Genomic DNA, 22,553 nt, shown 5'->3' on the forward strand with positions numbered 1-22,553 from the left:
AACCCTATGGAGCAGTTCTACCCTGTGGAGGTCACCATGAGTTGGAATTGACTCCACAGCAACTGGTTTTGGTTTTAAGGACATGGGAGAGTTGAGTAAGGCAGGATTTCTTGTCTTCATGATTACACATAAATGCACATTCTTTTTCTAAAAAAATTTAAAATCCTTCAAAAGCACTTGCAATACCATTTAGGCAGCCTTTATCTGCCCTGTGCTCCCAGAGATGTTTATCCCCAGGAGGTACAAGAGCAAAACCAGCTTTTTCTCTGCCTCTTCCAAGGGTTCACTGTCAACCATTTTGGCAGGAATTTTCAGGCTTTGTGAGGCAAATGTGAAAGTCTCACAAGGTCTCTTTGGGTCAATGGTAAACTAAAGGAGAAGCTCTTTTAGAATTTTCTTTAGAAAAAAATAAAAAGGTTATAGTTTCTTTCTGGTCCAGAGAGTTTCTGACGTGGTTCTTCTTGTTTTGATTCATACTTGGGGACAGCAGAAATGATACTCAGCCTCCCCACAATCCTGGGGTGCTATCCAGTGGACCATGATATATTTACTGAGAAATTTTTAATAAATAAACCACAGCCTTGAACCCATGTGCCCTTATAAACCAGCCAGTTCCCATGGGGAGAGTTCAGGAGTTTTTATGGAGAAATACTGTGTTCTCATGTGAATTTTATTAGAAATCAGAGACTTGAAATGCATCAAGCAGGAAATTTATGAGGTTACATGGGAACCATCGTTTCATTTTGTCATTCTGGGTTAATTTACTTCTTCATATTGTGTTGCTTTACTTTTTAAATTTTAGTCATGTCCATTATTCCTGACTTCTAAGCAAATTCAAGCCAGCTAATTAATTTCTTGAACTTTTCACTTCCCATTTGTATCCTTAAAATAAGGTAATTATTGATAGCCTATCCAGAAAAAAAAAAAAAAAAAATCCCAAAATATATGGGAAACACATATTACCAGTCAAAATGTATCCAAGGAGGCCTTCCCAAATGTCAAGGGATGAACAATAAGCATAGTGAAAAGTTTTTTAAAACCACATATCATTCTTTAAAGCTCTAATGTCTCCACTTAATAGCTTCTTCAAATATATTTTTTAATTGTGTTTTGTCAAGTTCCCAGTCAAAATTTCACTCTCCAAAAAACCTGTTGTTTATCATCATGTAACCCAACTTGGAAAATAGCCCAAACCCAGAATAGATGTTTGTGACGGTGAAGTGGAGAGGAAGTGCTCTAAACAAGTTTTTACTTTGGACCTGTTCCAACATTTCATTAAATTGTCTGTGTTAATGGTGTGAGGAAAGAAGCCAGGGCTGGGGCTGGCCTTGGCCATAACAGAGAAAGTTAGTGACACAGGAATTCACCTTCTATTAACCAGCTGACCCATTTGCTGCTATTTGAGCTTAACTCCTGTGTTAAGTACCCAAATTAGGCATTTTTTTCTTTTTTTTCAGTATCTATGAGTTCAGTCCCAATTTTAAGTGTGTGTTTTTCCAGCTGAATATTTGCTTTGGGCTTCAAGTTTGTTGAGCTGCCATTATAGCATGGTTAGTTTGTTTTAACTTTTTCTACTCATCATCTGGGTGATACAAGTTAAGTGCTAGTCTACTAGCCAAATGGCTGGCAGTGTGAACCCACCCAGAGGTACCTCAGAACTCAGCCCTGGTGATCTGTTTCTGAGAGGGCACAGCCACGAAAACCCTATGGAGCAGTGCTACTCTGCACGCATGGGGTTGCCATGAGTTGGAATAGATTTGACAGCAACTAATAACACCACTGGGAGCTCTGGTAGCATAGTGGCTAAGACACTTGCCTACTAACCAGACGGTTGGCAGTTCAAACCCACCAGCCACTCCTCGGAAGGAAGGTGGGGCAATCCTACCTCCGTAGTGATACTGCCTCGGAAACCCAAGGAGGGGTCACTATGAGTCGGGTTTGACTTGATGGCACATAACAACAACAACAACAATAACACCACTGGGAGCTTTGGTGGCATACTGCCTAAGGCACTTGACTGTTGACCAGAAGGCTGGCGGTTCAAACCCACCAGCCACTCCTCAGAAGAGAGATTAGGCAATCTACTTCTGTAGAGATACTGCCTCAGAAACCCAGGGAGGGGTCTTTATGAGTTGGAAATGACTCGAAAGCAGTGAGTTTGGTTTTCTTTTGGTAGTAACACGCACTCATCACTCCCAAAGCTCCTCAGTACCCATATTAGAAAAAAAAAATACTCATAATAAAACAATGCAAGAAGCCATTCTCATTGCTGGGCTTTATAGTTCTGGGAATAGGGCCCTTTCCCATGAATTCAGACCAGAGACTGAAACCAGCCTCTGCCCAAGCTAAGCTCTTCTTTGGATTAGTGGAATTTGGTCACTCCTTCAAAATGCAAATTTAATAATCATCATCACCATCAACTGTAAGTATTCCCTGTGTGCCAGGCTCTGTGCTACTTTATGTGTGTGTGTGTGTGTGTGTGCATTTATTACTTAAAACAACTCTATAAAGTAAGGGCTACTATTATCCTCTAGTCCCTTGGTGGTGCAAACAGTTTGTACTCAGCTACTAAACTAACCTAAAGGTTGGCAGTTTGAAGTCACCCAGCAGCTCATGAAAGACAGGCCTGACAATCTGCTTCCACACAGATCACAAGCAAGAAAACCCTAGAGAGCAGTTCTGCTCTCTGTCACGTTGCATCGCTGTTTCAGTTACCTAGTGCCTCTCTGAAAGGAATATACCAGAAATGGGATGGCTTTAACAAACAGAAGTTTATTCTCTTACAGTTTTGGAGGCTAGAAGTCCAAGTTCAAAGTGTCAGGGTCTAGGGTCTGGGTGAAAGCCTCCCAACCTTGGGCTTCAGCTCTGCCTCCTGCTCCCGGCCCACTGAAGCTGGAGACTTTTCTTCAGTCAGGCAACTGCTGGCTGCTGAGGCTGACAAACTCAAGGTTGACAAGTGAAAAGGCACAGTCCCAATATTACCAAACCACACAGCAGGCCAATAATTCAAGTCCACTGAAAGCCCCAAGATTGGCAGGGCATGGCAGGCTGCTGAACAACGACTTGGCTACATGCAGAGTTCAAGCATGCCATCATCTGGAGACCTTTCTCAAAGTTGCTTCTTATATACTGGAAGCAGCCCACATCCCTAAAGCAGCTACTCGGCTGCTTCAATAAATTCCACCATGGAGTTAATTGCCAGTCTCACCATGGGGAATCACTACATCCAGCTGCCCAGCCACTCAACCAGGCCCAGCCAAGTTGACACACAAACTGAACTACCACAGTCGCCATGAGTCAGAATCAGCTCTGCAGCATTATTGTTTCCCTCATTTTACAGATGAGGAGCACGAGCCTCTGACAAGTTAAGGTGGCTTCTCCATGATCACACATGTACAGTTGGCTCTCATTCCTCCTGCTGTGCTGAAACTATTCAGGACAAAGGACCACATTAAGCAGTGGGAGCAAACAGGACACATAAAACTCAGCCCTCTAAAAGCTCACTACCTAGTTTGAGGAATTGAGATTGTGACTGATAGTGAGCCCATGTGTGCAGAGTAGAACTGCTTCAGATGATTTCCAAGGCTGTGACCTTTCAGAAGCTTGAGAACAAAGCCAGTACTCAGATCCCAGGGACTGCCTGGGTGATGCTGTCATTGGATGAGGGGAAAAAAGAAGCCCTGGGCAGAGGAAATATTCACCCCAGTGGCTCTGCTACAGGGCAGTTTAAAACAGGGTTTCACCATCTTAACAAGCAGGAAAATAAATGAGAATGACAGTTCTACTCATTGGTGTGAAGGAAACAACCTGTAGGGGAAAAGTGTTTGTAATAACATGGAGGACAACAAGGAAGGGCTTTCTGAGGGAGAATGTTTTGAGCCAGGACTAGAAGGGCATCGGGGTGTGTGTTTGACCCAATGGCAGGAAAAGGAGGCAAAGGCCAAGGCAGAGGCTTAGACGAGGGTCTCTCTGCATTCAGCCTGCTGTCTTTGCTCTCTGATTGTGCCTTTTGAGTCTTTCCCCGGCTGGCATCTTGCTCCTGAGAATTGTTAACAAATTGAGTTTTCTCAACCTCCAGACAAGCTGTGTTTTGGTAATAGGCCAAGAAAAATACCCACTGAATACAAACCAGTCTTATATAACATACCCAGAAAAGTACCATAGGAAATGTCTTGTCTTTATCAAGTATTCCATAGACGTAGTCTCTTCTCAGCTCCCTCCTCAGCAAGGCCCCAAAGGCCCCAAGTGACAGATTTCACTTCAGCACATTACCAATTGGTTCAGCCTCTGCAGGAATATTAGAAAGGACAGACTGGTCTTGGCAGGCCACAGGCCTCTGCTGGCCCTCAGTTGGGACACTTCCAACTGCCACACACAGAGACAAATTTTCCAGCTCTGGGACAAACCTCAGTCCTCTGGAATGAGCTCCAGAGAGTGGCACCCTCTAGATTAGAGGCAGGAAGGCGTGGGCAAACCAAGGCATGGGGGAAGACCACAATGTTGTCAGAGGAAAACATGACAACTCCTGGGAGGCTCTGGCCATTAGCACAAGCCTCCAAGCATCCTAACTCCCAGAAGAATGAATGATATTCATCCGGCAAGAAACAAAGGAGACACAGCATCAAGTTTGAGATTCCAAAAAGGCACCTGATTGGTGCATTCATTGCCAGCCAGTCCTGAAGGCACTTGTTAAATTCCAAGCTTGGAAGGTGACATCAGAGCCAAATAGCCTTAACCCACTTTACTGTCCCTTGCTCTTAACGAAGTGCCATATTTGAGGGTTAGTGTAATGAACGCCTCCCAGGGGCCATTTTTTTTTTTTTTTTCCTTTCTCTCTCTCTCTCTCTTATTTTTCACAGAGCTGTCAGAAATACTTGAAAAGGTTATGACTAAGCAAGCAGCAAAGGAACATGAGGAGTTGAGTAACTATCTAAAGACTTTCTTCAAGGAAAGGTAAAAACTCAGGTTTAAACAAGCTACTATCATCTTTAGGTGATGGCTATCCTCAAGACAATTATGGATTCCTCCATTCTCTGCCCTACTTTACCTCAATAGATTAAGCAAATGCAAGAAAACATAGGTCAGAGTCTTTGAACCTGCCATCTCTGAGCCTGATCAAAATAGAAAATAGCTTCATCTTTGGGTGAGAGCAGAAAAGTCAGCCAGAGTTCATTTCTAGGGCCATGTCCTCCAGGCTGAAAATTAACCAATCTTAAATATGTTCCTGCTCCAAAAGAAACAAGTATCTGAGTACTTAAAATAAGTGCTTTTAACAAGTATGGCCGAAAGGTTCTTCTTCCATTCTGTTTTCCTGCATGCTGCTGTTGTTATTAGTTCTCGATAACTAAATCCCAACACGCAGTGACCCCACGTGCAGACTAGAACCTCTCCATAGGGTGTTCATGACTCTCAGAAGCAGATCTGCTTCATGGATCTTTCAAGATCTGCCAGAAGCAAAAAAAAAAGAAGGTGGGGACCAGGTTTGCTGGTCCAATAGAGCCTGATGTAACCACTGAGACTATGGCCCCTAGCTGCCCTTCAGGTCTGGAATTGAACCCACAACTGTGGTTTCCAGCCAAACAAAGTACAGGCATGTGAGTTAAACATTTACCTCAAGTAGATACACGCCCTGGAGAGAACAATCATGGGAGAAGGAAGGGCTTCTTATGCACAGGGTGCAGAAGAGTATGAAGGGATGGACACTGGGAGGAGGTAAATATGGGGTGAAGTGGGAGGGGAGCTGCTGCATTGTAAATTTTGGTCAATGACATGAGACAAAGTATATGTGAACTGCTGTATGAAAAGTGAATTTACTCTAAATCTTCACCCAAATCCTAAAAAAAAAAAAAAAAAAAAGAAAGTAAGTCAAGATCTGCCAGAAGGAGATCACCACGACTGCCTTCCAAGCCATCTCTGGGTGGGTTCAAACCACTGATCTTTCTGTTAGCAGTCAAGTGCCAGTAGTTGTTGGCTTCACCTAGAGTCCTATTTTCCTGCATAGGTGATGACAATGACATCAGGTCTCTCCTCTAAATGTTAGCTTCCTGAGGCCAGGGTCCTTATCTGCCTTACTCAGTAGTATATGCCCAGGACTTAGAATAGTGCCTAGAGTACTGTAAGTACTCAATTCACATTTACTGTATAAATACATTTGCTCAATACCTTTGTCTCTGCAATTAAATAAAATTAAACCAAAACTATTACCAGTGAGTTGATTCTGACTCTTAGTGACCCCATATGTGTCAGAGTAGAATTGCACTCTGTAGGCTTTTCAATAGCTGTAATTTAAAAAGAAGTACTAGATCAATATGCCTTTCTTCCTGGGTGCTACTAAACCAAAAAACCAAACTCACTGCTGTCGAGTTGATACAATTCATAGCAACATTTCCTTGGGTTTCTGAGGCACTATATCTATGGAAGTAGATTGCCCAACTTTCCTTCCGATGAGTGGTTGGTGGGTTTGATCACCAGACTTCTGCTTAGCAGTCAAATGCTTAGGCACTATTGTCACCAGTACCCCCAGACTCAAACTGCCAACCTTTCTATTAGTAGCCAAGTAAAAGCCATTTGTGCCACTCATGAACCTAGTGAAATAATAAGACTCCAGCTATTCTTCTTAGTCATGATGAACCCAAGACAAGCAACACTTCCAGTGTCTGAGGCTAGCTCCCTGAAACTGAAGCTAATTGAAAGTCCCCAAAATGGACACAACAGGCCATGTGCTAGAGTGTCTCACCCTAGGACATGTTTCTCATGGGACCAGAGCCTCATCCTACTTTGTCCAGGCCACAGCAAGACACAATGGGACTCGTAAATGTAATTAATCTTACACTACAACAATAATAAATGTTTCCTAGGGTGCAAGAAAAAATCACCAAAGCAAGGAAATTAATTTCACTGTAAATTTACACTCTTCACTGTGAAGATTTTTGTGCTCTTTTGGATATCCTTGATTCATATCCTCTTAATCCCTAAAACATTCCCCATAGCATTTACCCTAAATATTTTCCTTGTACTTCAATAGATTCCTACCCTGCTGGGAAGATGGAATTCACCTGAGCTGAGCTCCCTTAGTTTCTGATGTTTTCTTATTAAAAATGATTTGAATTTTCATTCATGCTCTCTCTTTGCCTCCTTTCAGAAGTAATGTCCCTTATTCTTAACAAAAACCAGTCTGTCCTCAGGTATATAGTAGAGCTGACAAGGGACAAGTTGTAGTCACTTCTTGGGCACAGCCAGCTACCCAGAGGGACCGAGTAGTTGAACCTGTGGGCTCAGGACCACAGTCACCGGGGACATCAAGCTCAACTGGCATAACACACTACACAAAACATTGTTCCACCTCCTACTTTGGCAGGTAGTGACTGGGATCTTAAAAGCTTGCAAGCAGCCTTTAGATGCAACGATGGGTCTCTCCTTGTCCAGAGCAAAGAAGAATGAAGAAAACCAAAGATGCATGGAAACAATTAGTCCAAGTGACTGGTACACCATGTGATCCTCAGCCTATACAACTATGAGACTAGAAGAGCTAGATGGTGCCCAGCTACCATTTTCAACCACTCAGAGGGGGATCTATATTGGGGATCCTGGATAGAGTGGGAGAACAATGTGGAACAAAACTCAAAATCATTTGGGGGCGGGGGGAAAGAGGGACCATGTTAAAGCCTGGTGGAACCACTGAGACTATGGCCCCTATCCACCCTTCAATCTGGAATTGAACCCACACCTGTGGCTTCCAGCCAAACAAAAGACAGGCATATGAGCTGAACATTTACACTAGGTAGATACACTCCTTGGAGAGAACAATCATGGGAGAATAGAAGGGCTGTGTATGCATAGGGAAATAGCTCACAGGGCAGGAGTGCATGAGGTACAGACACAGGGAAGAGGAAACTATGGGGAGGAAGTGGGAAGGGAACTGTTGCATTGTGGAAAATTGTAGTCAATGTCATGAGACAAAGTGTATGTGAGTGGCTGTAGGGAAAGTGAATTTGCTCTGTAAACTCACTCAAGTCTGTCCTTCCTGACAACAATCTTCATTCCCTTCCTGCTTCATCTTTACTGTCTTCCATGAATAACCCCCCACTTTCTCTCTCTAGAAGCCCTGGTGGAGCAATGTTTAAGTGCTGGGTCGTTAACTAAAATGTGGGTGGTTCAAACCAACCAGCTGCTCTGCAAGACAAAGATGAGGCAGTCTGCAAGGATTACAGCCTTGAAAATCCTGTGGGAGCAGTTCTACTCTGTCCTATAGGGACTCTATTAGTTGGAATTGACTCAACAGCAAAGAGCTAGTTTCTCTCTCTCTAGATGCTTCCCTTAAGATTCCAAACATAGTTGAGTGTCCATCCATAAGAAATATTGCTTAAACTTTCTCTTGGCTCTACCACCTCTTGTAACTACTTTTCTCCCCTTCACCTTGCCTTTACCTTCTGGCAAGCAGCTTCTGCACTGGCTTTTGTGTCTCATCACCAACTGCCACTCAACCCTTTGATTTAGTCTCCATCCGTAAGCCTCCCCCCAAACTACCAGTGACCTCCTCACAGTTGAAAAACCCATCAGCCTTTTCAGTCTTCCTGTTCACAGAGAACATATTTGATCTGCAAGGAAAAGGGATCATCTACTATAACCCTCTACTTTAAAGGTTGATGAAGTTTAAGATGAATAAAAGCAATACAACCTGCCCCAAATGTCAGGGGTTAAGGCAGCACTGGCGTCCCTGGACAGTTATTATGCCTAGCTGCTAACCAAAAGGTTGGAAGTTCAAGTGTACGCAAAGGCACCTTGCAAAAAAAGAGGACTGGCTATCTACTTCTGGCAAATCAGCTCCACTCTACAGAGCACAGTTCTACTCTGACACACATAAGGTCGCTATGAGTCCTAGTTGACTTGACAGCAACTGGTAGAGTGCCATCAGGGCCAGACTCTGATCTCTGATCTCCTTCTTTCCCATGCAGAGCTCTCACCAACCACATGCAGCATCCCATCCTAGGACCACCAGCAATGGAGCTACTTCTAGTATGGTCCCAAATGGCCCAACATCCCCCACACAATTAGGCACAGCCAACAGTAGCTCTGGTGGTGCAGGGATTAAAGGATTTGGCTGCTAACCAAAAGGTTGGTGGTTTGAAGCTACCAGCTATTTCATGGGAGAAAGATGTGGCAGTCTGCTTCTGTAAAGATTGGAAACTTCTGTAAACCTTGGGAACTATAAGGGGCAGTTCTACTCTGTCCCATGGGGTCCCTCTGAATTGCAATCCACTCAATACCAATGGGTTTGTTTATTATTATTTATTTATTTATTTTAACATCCTCACCCACAACTCACTTGGTTCCCTTCCTGCCTCTCTAACCATTCCTGCTCTAGATAATTTTCTCCCACTAATCTCTAACTGTAGCTTGTATCTCTCCAAAGTACTGTCTTTTGTCCACTAACTCTTCACTTTCTCCAAGCTCTGCCTCATCTAATTCTTCCAATCCCACCACTTACTTAATAGGAAATGGAAGTGAAAGAAGGAAGACTGACATTGTCATTCACTCTCTCCTACACATGACATTTTGCCATATGGTAGAATTCTCTGCTTTTATCCTTCTAGGCTTTGCTCTTGATGTTTAAAACCAAGCTTAAACAATGAGTCCTTCCTTTCTCATTGCATTTCTGCAGTAATTAGGAAAACTGTGAATACAGAAGGACATCACTGTTCCTTGAGCACTTGGGGAAAGGATGGTAAAGCATGGCATTCTCCCAAATTCATTCTATGAAGCAAGCATAACCCAGATACCAAAACCAAGCAAAGACATCACTAAAAATGAAAATTACCAATTGTTGTTGTTACCAGGTGCTGTTGAGTCATCTCTGACTCATAGTGACGCTATGCACAACAGAATGAAACACTGCGCAGTCCTGAGCAAGCTCCATGATTCTTGCTATACTTGAGCCCATTGCCACTGCCACCATATCAATCCATCTCATTGAGGGGCCTTCCCTCTTTTGTCAACCCTCCACCTTAGCAAGCATGACATCCTTCTCCAGGGAATGGTCCCTTCTGACAACATAACCAAAGGAGGTAAGATGAAGTCTGGCCATTCTCACTTCCAAGGAGCATTCTGGCTGCACTTCCTCCAGGACAGACCTGTTAGTTCTTTTAGCAGTCCACAGTACTTTCAGCATTCTTCGCCAGCACCACAACTCAAAAGCATCAATTCTTCTTCAGTCTTCCTTATTCATTGTCCAGCTCTCACATGCATACATGAAAATATCATGGCTTGTGTCAGGCGCCCCTTAGTCCTCAAGGAGACAGCTTTGCTCTTCAGCACTTGAAAGAGGTCTTTTGCAGCCGATTTGCCCAGTGGAATACTCCTCGGCAGGAAGATGGGGCTATCTACTTCCATAGTGATACTGCCTTGGAAACCCAAGGAGGGGTCTCTATGAGTCGGGTCCTATCCTACTCAACAGCACATGACAACAACAACATACATCATCTGATGTTCTGACTGCTGCTTCCATTGGCATCAATTTACAACCAAGCAATGTAAAGTCTTTAACAATTTCCATCTTTCTCCATTTATCATTATGCTGCTCATAGGTGAGGATTTTTGTTTTCTTTATATTTAGATGTAATCCATACTGCAGACTGTATTCTTCAATTTTCATCAATAAGTACTTCAAGTCATCCTCATTTTCAGCAAGTCAAGCTGTGTCATCAGCATATCACAGATTCTTAGTGATTCTTCCTCCAGTCCTGATGCCACATTCTTCTTCATATAGTCCAGCTTCTTGGATTATTTGCTGAACATACAGATTGAGTAAGTATGGTGTTCTGGTTACCTAATACCGCTCTGATGAGAATATACCACAAATGGGATGGCTTAAACAAATAGGAGTTTACTCTTACAATTTGGAGGCTTTAAGTCCAAGTTCAAAGTGCCAAGCTCTAGGGGCTGAGTGAAAACTCCTCAGCCTTGGGCTTCAGCTCTGCCTCCAGCTCCTGGCCCACTGAAGCTAGAGGCTTTTCTTCACTCAGACAGCTGCTGGCTGCTGAGGCTGCCAAGCCCAAGGTTGACAAGTAAAAAGACACAGTCCCGATGTCACCAAACCACACGGCAAGCCACTAATTTAAGTCCATTGTAAGTCCCAAGGTCAGCTGAACAATGACACAACTACATGCAGGGTCCAAGTGTGCCATAAGCTAGAGACCATTCCCAAGGCTTCTCCTTATATACAGGAAGCAGACCACATCCCAAAGGTAGCTACTCAGCTGCTTGTGGTAGATCCCACATAGAGTTGATTGCCAGTCTCATCATGGAGAATAAATACCACCAGCTGCCCAGCCACTCAACCAGGCCCAGCCAAGTTGACACACAAACATAACTACCACAATTCCACCCCTTGTCAACTTGGCATCTGTACAGATCTTCATTGGGTGGCATCTGTACAGATCTCCTCCACTGGGTGGCTCCAGTCCCCTAGTTCCTTTAAGTGGCGATCTCACCCCCTTGGCCTGGTGAGACCCATTCCTCTCCCTCTTGGGCATGGCAGCCCTGCCCCCTCACTCTTGAGCAGTGGCTATGGCTCCATCCCACTGGAACAGCCCCACACTCCAGAACCAAGTTGGTGAAGGTTTAGCTCTGAAACCCAGGGGGCTGTGGTGGTTCCACCCCCAAAGGCCATGGTCCTACCCTTTTGGGCTGAGGCAACTCTGCTTCCATTTCCTTAGTCTCTCTGCTTCTGCCGATTAATGCTGAAGGCAACCCACTCCACAAGAAATCTTCCTGTCCTAAAAACACTCAGCTTTCTTGCTCCGTGGGCTGGCCAACCTGCTACTCCATTTTATGCTGGTCTTCTCTAACAATTAATGCCCAAAAGCAACCACTCCATCAGGAAGCCATCTACCCAATGGCACCCAGCTTTCTCCTCCGTGGGTTGGTAAGCCTGTTGCTGTTTAATGTTGGTCTCTGGGTTCTGCTACTGCCATCTCTTATGCTGGTCTGTCGGCTCTGCTCCTGCTGTCTCTCACGCCATATGCTGGGGTCTCTCTGCCAGGGTCTCAGGTCAAGGACGCACTCCACTCCTGTTTCCACATTTTAGGTATCTGTCAGAGCTGCACCCCACTCTCTCGGTACCAAATTCTGTTCTGGTTACCTAATACAGATCTGACAAGAATATACCACAAATGGGATGGCCTTAACAAACAAGAGTTTATTCTCTCACAGTTTGGAGGCTTTAAGTCCAAGTTCAAAGTGCCAGGCTCTAGGGGCTGGGTGAAAGCCCCTCAACCTTGGGCTTCAGCTCTGCCTCCTGCTCCCAGCCCACTGGAGCTAGAGGCATTTCTTCACTCAGACAGCTGCTAGCTGCTGAAGCTGACAAACCCAAAGTTAACAAATAAAAAGGCACAATCCCGATGTTACCAAAACACCCAGCAGGCCATTAATTTAATTTAAGTCCATTGTAAGTCCCAAGGTCGGCAAAGCACGGCAGGCTGCTGAACAACTACACAACTACATGCAGGATCCAAGTGTACCATAAGCTAGAGACCATTCCCAAGTCTTCTCCTTATATACAGGAAGTGGACCACATCCCAAAGGCAGCTACTCAGCTGCTTGTGGTAGATCCCACATAGAGTTGATTGCCAGTCTCATCATGAGGAATAAATACCACCAGCTGCCCAGCCACTCAACCAGGCCCTGCCAAGTTGACACACAAATGTAACTACACATATGGTGAAAGGATATAACCCTGACACACTCCTTTCTTGATTTTAAACTATGCAGTGTTCCCTTTTTCTGTTCAAATGACAGCCTCCTGGTCTATGTACACATTCCTCGTGAGTACAATGAAGTGTTCTGGAATTCCCATTCTTCTCAATGTTATCCATAATTTGTTATGATCCACCCAATCAAATGCTTTTGCATAGTCAATAAGACACAAGTAAACATGTTTCTGGTATTCTTTGCTTTGAGCCAAGATCCATCTGACATCAGCAATGATATCCTTCATTCTACATTCTCTTCTGAATCCAGCTTGCACCTCTGGAAGTTCTCTGTCAATATACTGCTGCAACCATTTTTTAATTATCTTCAGTAAGATTTTACTTGCATGCAATACTAATGACATTGTTCAATAATTTCCACATTCTGTGGGATCACCTTTCTTTCAAATGGGTACATATATGCATCTCTTCCAGTCAGTTGGCCAGGTAGCTGTCTTCCAAATCTCTTGGCTTAACCAAGTGAGTGCCTCCAGTGGGGCATCTATTTGTTGAAACATCTCGGTGGATATTCCGTCAGTGCCTGGAGCCTTGTTCTTTGCCAATTCTCTCAGTGCAACTTCAACTTCTTCCTTCAGTACCATTGGTTCTTGAACAAGTGCCACCCTCATTAATATCCCTCATGAATATAGATGCAAAAATCTTCAATAAAATCCTAGCCAATAGAATCCAACACTATATCAAAAAATAAAAATACACCAAGATCAAGTGGGATTCATACCAGGTATGCAAGGTTCAACATTAGAAAAACAATCAACATAATACACTACATAAATAAAAGAAAGCAAAAGAACCACTTGATCATATAAATTGACACAGAAAAGATGTTTGATAAAATCCAGCACCCATTACTGATAAAAACTCTCAGCAAAATAGGAATAGAAGGGAAATTCCTCAGTATAATGAAAGGCAGGTAAGCAAAACTAACAGTTGACATTTTTTTAATGGAGAGAGACTCCAAACATTTCCCTTATGAATGGAATCCAGACCAGGATGCCATCTATCACCACTTCTATTCAACATTGTATTGGAAGTCATAGTCAGGATAATAAGACAAGAAAGAGAAATAAAACACATCCAAATCAGCAGAGAGGAAGTAAAACGATGTCTCTTTGCAGATGACATGATCCTCTACATAGAAAACACAAGAGATTTAGCAAGAAAACTACTGGAACTAATGGAAAGATTCAGCAAAATGACAGGATACAAGATCATCATACAAATATCAGTTAGATTTGTTATTTCACCAATGAAGAAGTCTCTGAAAAAGAAAACAATACCATTTACAACAGCTAAGAAAAAGATAAAATACTTGGGAATAATTCTACCAGGGATTCAAAGGACCTGTATAAAGAAAACTACAAAACACTACTATAAGAAACTATAAGAAACCTACATAAATAGAAGAATACCCCATGCTTGTGAATAGAAAGACTGAACATTGTGAAATTGTCAGTACTACCCAAAGCAATCAATAGATTCTATGCAATCCGAATTCATATCCCATCAACATTATTTAAGGACATGGAAAAACCAATATCTAAATTTTTATGAAAAGGAAAGAGAGCTTGGATAAGCAAAGCAGTATTGAAGAAGAAAAACTAAGTAGGAGGTCTCATACTCCCCAATTTCCAAACCTACTATATAGCCATAATACTCAAAACAGCCTGGTATTGGTACAACAATAAACACATAGACCAGTGGAACATAACTGAAAATCCAGAAATAGATTTATCCATGCATGGACACTGATCTTTGACAAAAGGCCAAAACCCATTCAATGGAGGAAGAGATAGTCCCTTTAACAAATGGTGCTAACAAAACTGGACATCCATTTGTAGTAAAATGAAACAAGATCCATACTTCACACCATACATAAAAAAGAACTCAAGATAGATCAAAGACCTAAATGTAAAACACCATACTATAAAGTTTATCAAAGAGAAAATAGGGACAAACTTAGTCCCTGTTTATGGTATAAATAGACTATCAAATATAACCCAAAATGCACAAACAGCAGAAGATAAATTAGGTGACTGAGATCTTCTTAAAATTAAATTGTTATATGCATAGAAAGACTTATCCAAACAGGAAAAATAGAACCTAGAGACTGGGGAAAAAAATATTTGGCTACAACATATCCCTAAGAGGTACTTACCTCTAAAATTGATAGAACTTCAACACCTCAACAAATACAAACAGTCCAGTTAAAAAATGAGCAAAGGACATGAACAGACACTTCACCAAAGAAGATATTCAGTTGCCCAGCAAACACAGAGAAAATGCTCATGATCTTTAGCCATTGTGTTGTTGTTGTTGTTATGTGCCGTCAAGTCAGACCCAACTCATAGCGACCTCTCCTTGGGTTTCCGAGGCAGTATCACTATGGAAGTATATTGCCCAACCTTCCTTCCGAGGAGTGGCTGGTGGGTTTGAACCACCAGTCTTCTGGTTAGCAGTCAAGTGCCTTAAGCACTATGCTAGCAGAGCTCCTCATTAGCCATTAGAGAGATGTAAATCAAAACAGCATAAGATATCACCTCACCCTAGCAATAAGAGAAAAGTTTAACAAGACAGAAACAACAAATGCTGAAGAGGGTGTGGAGAGATTGGAACTCTCATACACAGCTAGTGAAATTGTAAAATGGTACAGCCACTGTGAAAAAATGGTATGGCACTTCCTTAAAAAGTTGGAAATAGAAATACCATTTGATCCAGCAATCCCACTACTAGGCATGTATCCTGAAGAGGTGAGACCCAGGGCACGAATAGATATATGCACACCCATGTTCATCGCAGCACTATTCACAATAGCAAAGAGATGGAAACAACCAAGTGCGCATCAACAGATAAATGAATAACCAAAGTATGGTACATTCACACAATGGGATACTATGCAACATTAAAGAGTAATGAAAAATCAGTGAATCACTTCATAAGGTGGATTAACTTGGAAGACATTATGCTGAGTGAAACAAGTCAATTACAGAAGGGACAATATTGTATGAGTCCATTATTGTAAAAAGTCAAGGAAAAGTTTACGCAGGGAAGGAAATTTTCTTTGTTGGTACCAGGGATGGGATGAGTGGGGAAGGGAGGGAAAAATGGATAATTAAGAAACAGTTTGATATGGGTGAAGAGAAAAGAAATATAACAGAAGCATGTGACTACAACAATATCACCAAGGAAAAGGAAGACACAGAGAATTGCACAAGAGGTACAGTCAATAAAGGCAAATACTACTGCAGACACAGTACTGCATTAGCAGTAAGAGCAAATGTTAATCTACAGGTGGATACATAGGTATGGATATATCCTATGGATAGGCAAATCATATTCAGGTCAGGTATGGATAGGCAAATGAAATATTCCCATAACCATACATAGGTTTGGCAGATGCTATTCCTGCATATGTATTCTGCTGTTGGCGAGAAGTGGAGCATTCATTAATCCCCTTGGGAGGTGGTGAGAGAGTGTAGGGGCTGGGAGGATATTAAAACCTTCAAAGCTTCTCTCTCGATGTTTTGCCAGGTAACGATGAGTGGGAGGATTAAATTAACTGCTAGTCGCTATGAGTCGGAATCGACTTGAGAGCAGTGAGTTGTTTTTTTTTTTTTTTTTTATAGTACAGAATCATGGTTGTTATTATGTATGATCATAATTGTAGCTATCTATCATTGTATGGTGTTCCAGTGGCACTGTGGTTAAGATATTGGACTGCTAACCAAAAGGTGGGTGGTTTAAACCCATAAGCCACTCTGCAGGAGAAAGATGAGGCAATCTGCTTCTGCTATAGCTTTGGAAACCCTATTGGGGTCACTATGAGTCAGAATCTACACTATGGCAGTGGGTGGGTTATCATTGGGTGGTGCAGTGGTTAACGTGCTTGGCTGCTAATCAAAGGGTTGGTGGTTCCAGTCCTCCCAGAGGGACCCTAGGAGAAAGGCCTGGTGACCAACTTTTGAAAAATCAGCCACAGAAAATCCTGTGGAGCACAGTTCTACTCTGCCATACACAGGGTCGTCATAAGTTGGAATCCACTGAAGGCAACTGCTTTTCAAGCATCCCTGTAGGCTCCCATTCAGTGTACTTTCAAGCTTGCAAGAGAATGGCCTCAAACTTCTTACCTGCTGAAATAAGTGCCATACAGGTGCCACATTTCAGAAACATTAGAACTAATGAACTCCATTAGTCCATGGCTAGTGTAGATTTCTACCTCACAATGGATTTTCAAAGTGTTTGACCTGCCTCTACTACAATTACCTTCCTGCAGAGATTGACAGAAAACCCCAGGGAGCAAACTGCTCCACAATGTTGGGTAAGCTTACCTAGAGCTGGAGCACTCTTCTTTCAAATAGTTCCATTCAGGTGTGACAGATGCAAGGGGAACAAAGGGACTTCTGAACTGGGCCTTGGCGAAGATTAGAAGTGGCCATACTGGGGTTTTCAGAGAGGAATGAAAGGAAAGCAGCTCCTCTGTGCCCTGTGAAAGTTGGGAAATGAGTGCCTGCCACTTGCCGAACCACTATTCAGAGCCAAAGGAAAATGCACTCACATCATTGGGATCCTCATGGAAGGGGGACAGTGGTGTTTGGCTCAACATTCTGGACAGTGAGGCTCCAGAGAACAGATATGGACAGCAATGCCGAGCCAAGCAGCAAGAATGATGGCTCCTGGGACACACAGGGTAATTGATTTCTCCAAGGTGGTAGTATTTGTAGCTTAGATAATTGCCTCCATGTGCATAGATGCACCTGGGTTGCTGCAGACAGAGATCAATTCTTCAAGCCTCCTTCCAAGCGGTTATCACTCAGCAAACATATATTGAGCCTCGTAAGTGTCAGGCACTGGGCTATGTATGACTTGGGGCTGCAAAGATAACCAAGGTAGTTTCTACCTGAAAGAGCCTCCTAATCTATTGAGAATGTTGATGTTAAGCACCATCAGTTAGTTTTTGACTAATAATGACCCCATGTGATAGAGTAGAACTGCCCCATAGGGTTTCTAGGCTATAACCTTTACAGAGGAGCGCTGGTGGTGCAGTGGTTAAGTACTCACCTACAAACCAAAAAGTTATCAGTTCAAACCCACCAGCCACTCCATGGGCAAAAGATGAGGCAGTCTATTTCCGTATAAAGATTTACAGCATTGGAAATCCTATGGAGCAGTTCTTCTCTGTCCTATAGTATCACTATGAATCAGAATCCACTCAATGGCAGCGAGTCTTTTAATCTTTATGGAAGCGGATCTTTTGGTTAGCATCAGAGTGCTTAACTACTGCACAACCAGGGCTCCTTCATCAGCACATAGATGGAATTTAACGGCATGAGACTGGGTGAGGTTATCAAGGCAATGAGTATAGATAAAGTAAAAAACAGCTCCGAGGACTGAACCCCAAAAGAGTATGGAGAGAAGAGGGGAAGCTCACAAAGGAAATGGAGGATGAGCAGCCAGAACAACAAAAGCCAGGCTAACGCAGGTCCCAGTGAAGAAAGCATCTTACGGAAGACCAAATGTGTCAAATGCTACGGCTGAGTCAAATAACATGAGGACTAAGAATGACCATTGGCTTTGCTAACATGAAGTCAATAATAGTGGTTTTGATGGAGTAGCCAGGATAAATCCAGGTTAGAGTGCTTTCCAGAGAGGATTGGTTGTTGTTGTGTACCCTCATACCAACCATATATGACCAAGAACTGTACCACAGGGCCTCCTAGGCTATAAATCCTTTCAGCAGATCATCAGATCTTTTCTCTAGTGGAGTGACTGAGTGGGTTTGGACCATCAACTTTTCAGTTACTAGCCAAGTAATGTTTAACCATTGTGCCACCAGGGATCCTTTTCAAGAGAGGATATCAAAACCAAATTTTATGGTCAGTAACTGTAACCCTCCAAAATGGCTTTCAGACTGCATGTTCTTTAGCCACATTTGTAAGAACTACAAGCCATTTCCCCTATCTACCCTTGTCACATATTCCCCTGCTCCCCCCCTGTCAGGTATTAACCACCTTACCTGTAACTTATTAACCTGTCCTGAGAATAGTTTGAAGCCATAAAGCTTACTAACAGCAGTGTCTTATCAGAGCACACACAGGTGGTGGTTGTAGGGCATGGCCCAGCGGGCCCCCTCCCAATCAGGGCTGGTGCTATCAAGTCTAAAGCCACTCATGTAGCTTTCCATTCCTAGTCACATAGCCCCCATCCCCAATTCCTTAAACTCAGGTATAACTATCCCCACAAAGTGGGAAGAGGTCACCAGTCATCTTGGATCCACTCCAGCCCTCTGCCACTGGATGCTGAATTGCTAGCAACGTTTGTAAGCCTGCTTTCTTCTTCTTTTTTTTTTAAATCTTTCTCACCTTATTCTTTGTTTCTTTTCTGAATAAACCTTCATGTCCATAACTATGCCTCTGGATAAGCTTTTTGGACTTTTGTTACCTACTCAGGAGGAAGTTTTAAACTCCTTGGAAAATTTACATAGCACAAACCAAACCAAACCTGCTGATTCAATTCTGACTCATAGTGACCCTATAGGGTTTCCAAGACCGTTATCAAAGCAGACTGCCACATCTCTCTCACTGAGGGGCTGGTGCTTTGTAACTGCCAATCTTTTGGTTAGCAGCTGAGCACTTAACCAGTAAGAATCTTCCAAGAGAGGAAAGGAGGAGAGTAATTGGTGGCAGCAGGTGGAGATAACTCTTTTAAGGAGTTTTGCTGTAAGGAAAAAAAAAAAAAAAAAAGATGAGGGTTGTTGGAGGAAGGAATGGGTCATCAACCAAAAGGAAAAGTGGAATCAGAAAATATTTTTTGTTTGTGTTTTGCTCTGTTCTGCTTTTAAAATGGGAGAAATGACAGCATGCTTGTGCATATGTGGGATTGAGTCAGTAGAGAGAGAAAAATCAGTGATGCAGAAGAGAAAGAAAAGAGTTCTAGAGCAAAATCCCTGGGTGGTTGAGAGGCTACTGGATGCAGTGCACATGAGAAGGGCCTAAGCTAGAAGCCTGGACACTTCATCTATAGGAACAGGAGAGAAGATGAACAGATGCAGGTAAGTGGAGAGATATGGTAGATGGAAGTTGTGGAAGTTCTTTTGGGATTGCTACATTTTCCTCCCACTCCTCGGAAGGAAGGTTGGGTGATCTACTTCTGTAGTGATACTGCCTTGGAAACCCAAGGAGGGGTTGCTATGAGTTGGGCTGACTCGAAGGCACATAACAACAACAACAACACAATTTTCCTCATTGAAGTAAAAATTGAGGTCATTAGCTAGAGGCAGCGAAGGTGGAAGAGGTGATTGGTTTGAAGAGAGTGACCTAGAAGAGAAAGAGTGACTATTGTGTTTTCATGATACAATATAATTACTGGACAGCCTTAAAACCTCACAGGAGATTAATGGACAAGACCTTAGAGAGGACCTGTCATCATGGTTGTCTGGTTTCCCCAGCTGCACTGAGTTAAGCAGGTGTCAAGGGGTGAGAAACAGGAAACGGTGCTAAAATAATTGGATTGTAAGTCCCCAAGTGTCAAAAGATTGTTGAAATTGGGGTACTAGAGACAGTGAACTGGAGAGAAAGAAGGTGGTGGCTGACAAGGGATATTGGGAAACAATGGAATCATGGAAGGATTGTGTTGATTGTAATAACAAGGTCAAGGGAATGACCATAATAAGCATGAGTAACTGAATAAGGACAGATTATTTAAAGAAGGGAGTGCTGTGGGCCAGAGTGTGGGGAATATGTTCTCTATTATGTGCCCTGTTTATTTCATTCCTAGCACTCATCACAATTTGTAGTAATAGATTTATTTGCTTATGTATTTGTTTATTTGTTTGTGACTAGATTGTAAGCTCCTTGTAAGTTTACTTGTTTATGACTCGATTACAAGTACCATGTCTGTTATATTTATAATAAGGTAGTAAGGCATCCAATACAAAAAAAGGAATTAGTAAATAATTGTAAAATGAATGAATTAAATTCAAAACAAAAGCTGGATAGTGTAGAAAGCAGTGGCTCCCCATTGTTATTACTGTTCCTACTTAATATTCATGAAGAATATCTATTTCACCTAAGAATTATTAGTCTTGTGCTAGAATAAAGGGATTAAAGTATCAGAATGCATTTGTTATTATTGTTAGCCGCCATCAAGTCAGCCCCCACTCATGGCCACCTCATATAAAATGGCATCAGACCATTGTGATCCCTAGGGTTTTCATCAGTTTGCCAGGCCTTTCTTCCTAGTCTGCTTTAGTCTGAAAATGCCACTGAAACTTGCTCAGCATTGCAGCAACATGCAAGCCTCCACTGAGAGTTAGGAGGTGGTTGTACATGAGATACATTAGCCAGGAATTAAATTCAGGCTCACACATGGTAGGTGAGAATTCTACCACTAAAACAACACTGCCCTCATCAGAATGCATTAACCAAAAACCCACTACCATCAAGTCAATTCTGACTCATAGAGACCTCCATTGAGGTTCTGAGGCAGTAATCTTTACAGAAATAGATTGCCGTGTCTTCCTTCATCAGAGTGGCTATTGGTTTTGAACCACCAACCGTCTGGTTGGCTGTCAAATGCTTTAGGCACTGCACCACCAGAGCTCCTTTAGAATGTTTAAGTAGTTTTTTACAATATACTTGTTTGACTTAAAAAAAAATAATTTTATCTGGATTGGCCAAATCACAAATTTCTCTGCCTTACTAAGGATCTACTTTGATGTTTGGAGACAGATATACAGACTCTGAAATATAGACAGAAGTGTGTACGTTGGGGTGAGAAATAAGGGATAGGGCATGACCCAGTAGTTGTGTGTGTGTGTGTGTGTGTGTGTGTGGCAGCAGGGGGAGGGGATATTGGAGATAGTCCAAAGGATAACCAAATGAATCAAGGACAAGAGGGATTAGTTATGAAGAAAGATTAGGGCAGCTAAATCTGTAAAATTTCACTAAATTAGGATTAAGGGGAAAGGGAGTATGACAACAGCTAAAAGGTATAAACAGCAGGAAAAGGAATTCTGTGGCCTGGCACAAGGAGCCTTAAGTAGGAGTAATGGGATGGAATTAAGGAAAAGGAAATGTGGGCTGCATTGTCAAGAAAACTTCCTGACACCATTGCACCATCAGTTTGTAGCATTATCTCCTCTCTGTTCAAAGCTGCTATCATTTGAGGCTCCCGAGAGAGGAAAAAGCCCACTCCAAGGTTGGAGACCTGAGTCCCACTGCCAGTACTGCCAAGGACTCTGGGTGGTCCTGCTGCTGTCTGTGAAGCCAGGGATGTGAGATGGATGTGATGATGGGATGACCACAGTACCATCAGGCTCTGTCATAGATGGTTGCTTATGAGTCCAGATGTCAGCTTCACCTGAATGGAAGGTGTTCCTCTGGGAGATGCTCAGCCCGAGGCCTTCACCCTGAATCTGGACTGAACAAGTTGGTCCCGAGAGGCTCAGTTTAGATGCACAGAGAAATAGCATGACTTCCAAGGATGACACAATTTGGTAGGAAGATGCCCCACATGCCCATCCTGCCTCCTATCAAATCTGCCTGCCCATGACCATGAGGTGACTTTTTGCCTCCTGTGGGAAAAAGAAAAACAGTATCACTTCTTGAAACAACACTGGGTGAACTTCAGTCAAGTCAGTGGGTGACTTGTAACCATTTGCACCTCCCTTCAAAATGGAAAACTACCAGGCTGAAGTATATTATTGTTTTAATATTTGATATATTAAAAAAGAATATGTAGTATAATATAATGAACACTTGTGAAGCCATAGCTTAACCTAAGAACTAGTAA

The sequence above is a fragment of the Orycteropus afer genome, unplaced genomic scaffold, assembly GCF_000298275.1.
Source record: "Orycteropus afer afer isolate SDZICR_OR568_19922 unplaced genomic scaffold, OryAfe1.0 scaffold00200, whole genome shotgun sequence".
In the NCBI taxonomy this organism is placed as follows: Eukaryota; Metazoa; Chordata; class Mammalia; order Tubulidentata; family Orycteropodidae; genus Orycteropus; species Orycteropus afer.